Source organism: Nicotiana tabacum, chromosome 24 (genome assembly GCF_000715075.1).
Source record: "Nicotiana tabacum cultivar K326 chromosome 24, ASM71507v2, whole genome shotgun sequence".
Classification (NCBI taxonomy): domain Eukaryota; kingdom Viridiplantae; phylum Streptophyta; class Magnoliopsida; order Solanales; family Solanaceae; genus Nicotiana; species Nicotiana tabacum.
The window spans coordinates 48,743,892-48,752,432 of NC_134103.1; the positions used below are offsets into that span (position 1 = coordinate 48,743,892).

At 38.2% G+C, this 8,541-nt stretch overlaps 1 non-coding gene across 1 annotated transcript; it reads right to left on the reverse strand.

Moving 5' to 3' along the window:
• Positions 1–469: 469 nt before the first annotated feature.
• Positions 470–576, reverse strand: LOC142178629 (small nucleolar RNA R71). The gene has a single exon (XR_012706900.1). It is a non-coding gene; the product is annotated as a small nucleolar RNA R71 (small nucleolar RNA).
• Positions 577–8,541: the final 7,965 nt, after the last annotated feature.

Sequence of the window (8,541 nt, forward strand, 5' to 3'; positions counted from 1 at the left end):
TAGAGATGCACAGATTATCTATGAAGAAGAGAGGGCTCGGAGAATTGCTCAAAATCAACCCTTGGCTACAGACCAGTTCAAAAATATAGCTCATAAGCCTGGGAGATCACTGGGTGATTATGCTAGACCTGACTACAATCATAGTTTATCAATTGTTAGACCACCTCCAATTGCAGCTAATAATTTCGTGTTGAAGCAAGGGTTGCTTCAAACCATTCAGAATTATTGTGTTTTCAGAGGAAAGACGAACGAAGATCCAAACACACATCAGATGGACTTCGAGGAGATTATGAAAACCTTTCAATACAACGGGGTGTCACAAGATACAGTGTACTTAAAGGCATTCTCCTTTTCGCTCTAAGATGATGCAAAGTAGTGGCTTCAGAGCTTGCCCATAGGATTGATTAGAACATGGTATGAGATGACCAGAAAATTTCTTGATAAATATTTCTCCTAAGCTAAAACGGGCAAGTTTAGAAGAGAAATCCATAACTTCTGCCAAAAAGAGATTGAAACTATTTTTGAAGCATGGGAGAGGTTTAAGGTGATAATTCAAAAGTGTCAACATAGCGAAATTGAACTCTAGATGCAACTCTAAGACTTTTGGGATGGATTGACACCGGCCTCGCGTAGAACATTGAGCAATGCAGCTGGAGGCCCGTTGATGAAAAAGACTCCAGAGGAGATAGTTACAATTCTTGATATCTGAAGATGCTAATTAGTGGCCCTCTGAGAGTGCTGAGAGAAGAAGATCAACTGGTGTTCACCAAGTTGATGCTAATACATTTGTGTAGGTACAACTTGATGCTATAGCTAAAGAAATACGAATGCTAACCTTCGCAATGATACAAAGTGAGCCTCATGCGGTTTGTGATATATGTGAATGAGGACACCCTACTCATAAGTGTCAAGCCTTAACTGAGGAAGTGAATGTTGCAGGTAATTACAATTTTAATGCAATAGGTCAGAAACATCCTGATTTTTCATGGAGTTCACGTGGGGGTACCACAAATCCATGGCAACAAAACAATCCCAGATTCCAGGGACAAGGAGCTCCTGGTTTTATGAATCAACAAAGACGGAAGTTTCAGCCTCAACAGCCCAATCATCTTGGTCTAAAAGATCTAATGAAGGCCTTCATTGTGAAATTTGATGAAAGATTTGAAGTACAAATGACATCAATTCGAAGTTTAGAGAAACAAGTGGGACAGATTGCAACCATATTATCTAAGAGGGTTCCAGGAAATCTCCCGGATGATACTAAAAGAAATCCCAAAGAAACAGTGAATGTTGTAACTTTGAGAAGTGGGCAAGTGTTGAAAGACCCCACCCCGATCCAAAAAAGATGTGATACTTGAAAAAGAAAGTGTGGAGCAGCTGAAAAGTGATGATGACAAGAAGAAGAAAGGACCAAAGAAAGCTGAGAAAAAGAGGAAGGGAAAAAATTCGAGAAAGGGAGGAATATGAGGAGAGCAAGCATATGCCTGGGCTACCTTTCCCTCAAAAGCTATGTAGAGAAACGCTGGACAAGCAATTTGAGAGATTTCCGGATGTGCTGAAACAGTTTCATGTAAACTTATCATTAACAGGAGTGCTCTCACAAAAGCCTTCTTATGCTAAATTTTTGAAAACGATCATTACAAAGAAGAGGAAAGTAGAGGAGACCTCAGTGGTCAAGCTCATAAGCATTGCAGCGCGATATTGCAGAATAAACTCCCACAAAAGTGTGGAGATCTATGGAGTTTTACTATACCTTGCTCTTTAGGAACTATCAATTTTGACAAAACTTTATGTGATTCTGGTGCATCAATTAATATAATGCCTCTGTCTATAGATAGAAAACTGGAGAAGGAGGTTGGAGAGATAAGGTCTACACTAATATCTTTGCAGCTGGCAGACCAAACGACTTTAATACCCGAAGGAATAGTGGAAGATGTGTTAATTCGGGTGGATAAAATCGTATTTCCTATGGATTTTATAGTGGTAAATATGGAGGAAATCAAGGAGGTCCCCCTCATCCCAGGAAGATAATTCTTAGCGACGAGTAGAGATATATTAGATATACACGAGAGAAAACTCATGCTTAGAGTGGGTGAGGAGACTATGACTTTTAAGATGGACGTAAGAAAGGGGGCACAAAAGGACAGGCTAGTTGCGAGTGCTGAGTGGAAAGATAAGTGCGGGATGTACCTAAATAAGTCCGAGAAGAACCTGTTCGCATGGATGTGTGCATTAGTTCGGGCAGGATGAATGGAGCCCGACTTTGACTCAGACACCGACTAGATATTCAGGAAGTTTCCTTTACCTTAAGCTTTTTAATAGTGTGTCATGGGGACATGTCACAACTTAAAGTGTGGGGTGGGGGATATTTGTATGTATGTTTGTATATGTGTTTCTTTTTGTTAGTTGTAGTTGTTAGAGTTAGAAAACAAAATTTAAAATTTTCGATTTTTCCCGACTATGGATATCATCGACAGGTTTCTTGAGGGATTTAAGTTGAAGGAAAAAGACAAAAAGATTTTCTTTTTTAGGTAGTGTAATAAGACCCCCTTCGATTTTCTTTGTGTCGCGGTTCTTTTTCAAGGGTTTTATTTGAACCGGGTGTAGCTAGTTTTTTATTTTTTAGGAGTATGAAACCTTGTGCTATGATTATAATTGAAGGCAATATCTCTTGACTTTATTGTACCTTGAGAATAGTAAGTGCTTTAGTTGTGACGCTTAGGCTCAGTTTTTGACTCTTGTATAAGTGTCCTAAATTGTATGATCTTAACTTTGCCTAACTGTTTTGACTAGAGTGTCTTGATGAGTCCGATCCTTAGTGAGCTACGTGCCATGTGTGTGTGAGGTTTTGGGTATTCTGTGGCTTGCAGTTGATGTCTAGAACTTGTATTGTGTGTTTGCAAAGAGAAATAGTAGTTTTATTCAGAGTGATATAAGTGTTTCTTTGTTGAACCAAATATATGTTTTACCCACCTAATTGTTATGTATAGTAGTTAACCTTATTGAGCCTGTAATCCTGTTTCTTTGTCAACCACATTACAAGACTTACCCATTTGTTTGGATTGACCATCTATTTGAACCTTTTACCTCTCGTGAGCACTTGAATTTGTTATGAACTTTGTAAAAGTTAAAGTGTGGGGTGTTAGTTTGGCTTTTGAGTGGAACTATTGAAATAGGAGGAAGGTGCATTGTTTTAAAAATGTAAGAGCCACTTAAATTGAATAAGAAAAGAAAAAAGAAAAATATTTGTATTGTTGTGAAAAACATTCCTTGATAGTGGTAACTCTTGATGTATGTATGCTTAAAGAAGTAGGAGTTGATGTATATTGATGTGACGGTGGAGTTATGGTTTGACATAAATGTGGGGTTTTGAATAAGTAATTATGTATTAAAGTGCTTAGGGAGGTGTAGTCACTCTTATATCTAAATGTACCCTACCCGTCCCGCAGCCTACATTACAACCAATTAAAGTCCTACTTGATCGTTGACTGAATGAGCTCAATTAGTAGAGTAGTATACTACGGGAAAGCCTATGGTATGTCTTTTGTGGCATATGAATGTTGTTTCTGAGAGTGAGTGAATTTTTTCTATCTTAAGTTCCTGATTGTTCTTAAACTTTATTGTGTGTGGAACTACTCTCTATTGTTATTTGAGGGAACTTGATTCACGAAGGAAATGCAAAGTCGTTGACCTCTATATTAGAGTAAGTGAGTGGGTTGCGAAAAATGCGTGGTAATTTTGAGCCAAATCTTGAGGCAAGGATGTTATGTTAGAGTGCTTAATTTGTTTTAATTATTATTGGTGTGATGAGTAAGGAGAGTTGTTTAAAAAGGTTGTGTCTATATGAAGTGTAGTTTGATTGCTCGAGGACGAGTAATGGTTTAAGTGTGGGGTGTTGATGGTAGGCTATAATCTCGTGTTATAGTCGCTTATTACACTCTAATTCACTGCACTTTACTTATGTTGAGCTTTAATTGGTAGTATTTTGAACTTATTGCGTATTTTATGCCTTGTAGGAATGATTCCGAGTTATGTAGATGTTGTGGAGCTAAATCAAATAATTGGAGCTTTGAAGTCTGAGTAAAAGCCGAAGGGATTAAGCCGGGATCGTGTTCGAGGATTGAGGATCACTTATGGACGTCAAAAATCAAGGAAGAAGCAACACTCTGAGGAAATGCACTAATGCGACGCACCATGTGTAGAACTGTGCGACGCATCAATGCAAATGTGCGTCAGAAATTTGAGAAGTTGAGAGACTTGTAATTTTTGGGTATGACAGAAAAATATACTAATGCTAGGCATAGTGTGTGGCATAGTGCGTAGCATCAGTACAAAATTTTGTCAGACAAGCTAAGTTCAGAGAGTTTACAACTGAGAAAATTGCACTAATGCTATGCAACCTGTGTGCGTAGCATAGTGCGATGCATGAAAAGTAATAAGTTTGCATGTTTTCCTATTTCGGCTAGGAAAGGGAGGTTTCGTCTGGGCCCGACCCTACTTGGTATACATACATGAAAAAAAGTTATTTTCTGAACTTTTGACATACTTTTGACCTAAGGAAGCTAAGGAGGAGTTGGAAGAACACAAGCACAAGGTTTTCATCATTCCTTCCTCACTTAAGACCCGAGTTTGAATTGAATTTATGTTTTTGTATACTTTAATTTTAATTGTGATGAATTCCTCCATATCTATGGAGTAGTTCCATTTAGCGTTTGATGGATTTGGTGTATTGATGATTGTTCGTGGATTATAACTCTTGTTTTATGTATTGAAGGGTTTTTGGATGATTTAATTATTGCATCTATATTCACTTGTTCATGTAATCGAGAGAGGCATAACTTGTAATATCTTTACATTATATAGTTGGTTGAGTTTATTAATTCTTCTTAGTAATCGAAAGAGGCTAGCTGAATCATTGATTAACCCTTGTTAGGAGGATAATTGAGAGAGGTTCTCCTAAAGACCAATCCACTACGCATTCTTGCATATCTTCACGTGCTTAAATTGGTTCATCTTGTATGGTTAAGAATTAATCGAGAGAGGAGCTTTTGCTGAACGTTTGAACTAATAATTGAGTGAATTCGAGATACTCACCTAAACATTAAAAGTGAATTATCTAGAGTTAGATCCCAAACAATTATCTTGCACCTATCCTATCAAAATCCTATCTTCTCCCACTGATAACCTTCATTGCTTGTTCCTTGTTTCAATTGTCACTAGTCAATAGCTTTAGATTCTTAGTTAATTTTAGTATTAATTATATAAATCTCAACTGTTTATTCTCTTGAATAGTAATCAAGCTAGAAACTAAGAGAATATACAGTTTAAATCCAATCCCTGCGGATACGATATTTTACTATACTATATTTGATTAGCGAGCATAATTTTAAGTGTGTGTTTCGAGCTTGTCAAAATTTACTTTGACTCAGCCCCACTGAATGCTGGAGCCATGAGCCTCCCAAACCGCTCTAGCCGCTTTTGCTCATCGTTGCTTATAGGCGGACCCACCTAGGCTTGAGCAAATACAACCAGCTGGTCTGGTAGTACCCCCGGTGTTTGAAGTCCTTTAAATGCTTGCTCTAGAGTACGGGCGGCAGGAGTCTGAGCACCTCCCCCGACCAGAGAAGTGGCTGGTGCGGCCGGAACTAAAACTACCTGAGCAAGGCTAGAGCATACAGTCAATATCTGGGCCAAAGCCTCCTAAAGGCCTGGAATCACAATGGGCACAGTTGGTGCCTAAATTGGTCCCACCGGCTCATCCACATTTAGTATCTGCTCCTGAGCTGGAGCATCTGGTGGCTCCACAGGTGCTGCTCTAGCTGTTGTATGAGCTGCACTTCGGCTTCTACCATGGCCGCGGCCTCTCATGGCCCTAGTTGGTAGTACTGGTAGCCGTCCGCCCAATCCGGTAGCATGTTTACTCACCATGTGTGAGAGAATAGTGTATCAAAAGTTTAGTTTTTGGAATGAATAAATTTGCACGATAAGAATATAAGAAAGTGATGTTTTCCTAATGGTTCGGTATCCACTCGAAGATAAGTATAGACGTCTCCGTACTGATCCACAACATTCTACTAAACCTGCTCATGACTCGTGAGACCTATGTAACATAGGCTATGATACCAACTTCTCACGACCCAAAAGTCAACATGTCGTGATGGTACCTATCACAGTACTAGGCAAGCCAACAACCTCAATAACTACGACTTTTCTTAAGTTTGAAAATATGAATAAACAAATTTAACAACAAAATTCTCATAAATAACCAATAAGAAATACCACGACTCAATACAAAATCTCAAAATCTGGGTGTCACTGAGTACATGAGCTACTAAAAGATAACACACTCAAAACTCCAAATACAACTCTTTGGAAAGATAGAATAATGCTAAATAAACTGAAAAGAAGGAGAGTCGAGGTCTACAAATGTCAAAGCAGCTACCTCAAAAGTCTCCAAGCAGGTAATGCTCCAAATCTAGCAACCACCAGGTCCAGATGTACTTGGATCTACACACGAAGTGCAGAGTGAAGTATGAGTACAACCAAACCAATACACTCCTAAGTAACAGGACTAACCTTGGGCTGAAAGCAGTGACGAGCTCAAATAGGTACAGTCCAAACAAGATAATAACAGTATAGATATGACAGGAAAAATAACGGTAATAACTTAGAGAAAATCTCATAATCAGTTGTACACATTACAGAAAAGTAGACATGCTTTCAAGTTCGACAATTTAGGCTCAATACTAGTAAATATGCCAAGTATAGTTTCCATGAGGACTATTACATCTCTCTGTCTACATGTCAAATATGCATCTCACCTATAATGCAACACAGTGATAAACTCAAATACTCATGTTCTCGGATTATTCAACCTCACTCAGCACGCTCAATCACTCAGCACTCCCAATCAATCAACACTCCTGTGCTCACTGCTAGTAAGTCAGACTCTGGAGGAGTAGATCTTGCCCAAGCGTTATTATAAGCCAACATGGCATGCTTCAGCGTGCAGCCTCATCCCATAAATATCACTCATAATCAGGCCCTCGGCCTCACTCAGTCATCGATTTCTCCAATCTCTTGGGCTCATAAATCTCATGCCAAACAGCCCAAACAATGATACATGATGTAACAGTAAATGATAACAAAGACTGAGATATGATATGCAAATGATGAATATGACTGAGTACATAACTGCAATTTAAGCAAATAACTCAACAGTAGAAATGACATATGTGGGTCTCAACATGTAACACCCCGGAAAATTTCAAAGTACTTAAGCGCTATTAAGAAAGTTGATGTGCGCTAATTATATTATTTTATGTGTAGACAAGGACAACTATATGAATGATATCAATTGATCATGATAATATATGTATGATGTACATTAAGAATGGTTTATAGTCAAAGAAGAGCTCCAAGGCTAAGTCAAGTTGAAAATTTTATGATGGGATAAAGTTTCAAGTGAGTTCGCACAAGATCCTACTTTAAATGCATATTGCTACCAATTTATAACAACTTAGGAGATTATCTACCTATAAAATTAAATCCCTTTGAGTCTAGTTTCCAACTATTCAAACCGTTCGTCATTTGGACACTACTACAAGAACTTATGATTAAATTACCAAAGGCTGGAAAAATGAGATTCTGCGACCAATTCTGCGATCGCGAAAGTGCTTCTGCGACCGCAAACTGGTCGCAGAATGGACCAGTACAACCCAGTTTTTGGCACCAATTTTGCGGTGCATTTTTCCACCCGCATAGCCATTCTGCGGTCCATTATGCGACCGCAGACCTGCTTTCGGAGGGTTAATTTTTCTATTTTCATAACCCAATCCCATTTTGATAAATAGGCTTTGGGGTTTATTTTGGGGCAATTATTTGAGGTTTTTTAGAGAGAAGTGAGAGTGTTCTTTAGAGAGGAAGCAGATGAAGTATTTTGTTCATTAAGATCTTGTCCAAGCTTTGAAATCCAATAAGGAAATCTCACAAGTGCTTCATCTAAGAGGTAAGGTTCCATATCGTAGTTTTTAATTTCGGATTTGGGTAGAAGATGGTTGATTAGGAGTATTATTTATAAATGTATGTACCAATAGGGTTTGTGGAAGATTGTTGAGCTTTAATAAGTAAAGATTGGGTTGTAGAATGAAGGAAATCTTGTAGAAGAACCTTGTAGCAAAATTTGCACACCTAGTGTTTGATAAAATACCAAATGAGCTGAAACCATGAATACCTTCCTAATTTGTGTTCAATTTTGTTATATCTCAAAATAGATTGGAATTGCTAGAATTTCCGGACCGTTGTAGTAATTTAAGGAGATCTCAAAGCAAGGTATGTTGGCTAATCTACTATCTTAGAATTGAATTCAATGATGTTCTCATAAGTTTCAAGTATGGTTGTCTCAAGTTCCTTATTCTACGTTCCGAGCTGTTCCCAATAAATTTGATTGTCCCGAATAAGCAAAGTGTCAAGAATTATGTATTCAGAACGTGTTCTGAATGCTCCTATCACATTATGTTATCTTTTGGGAATATGTTCAAG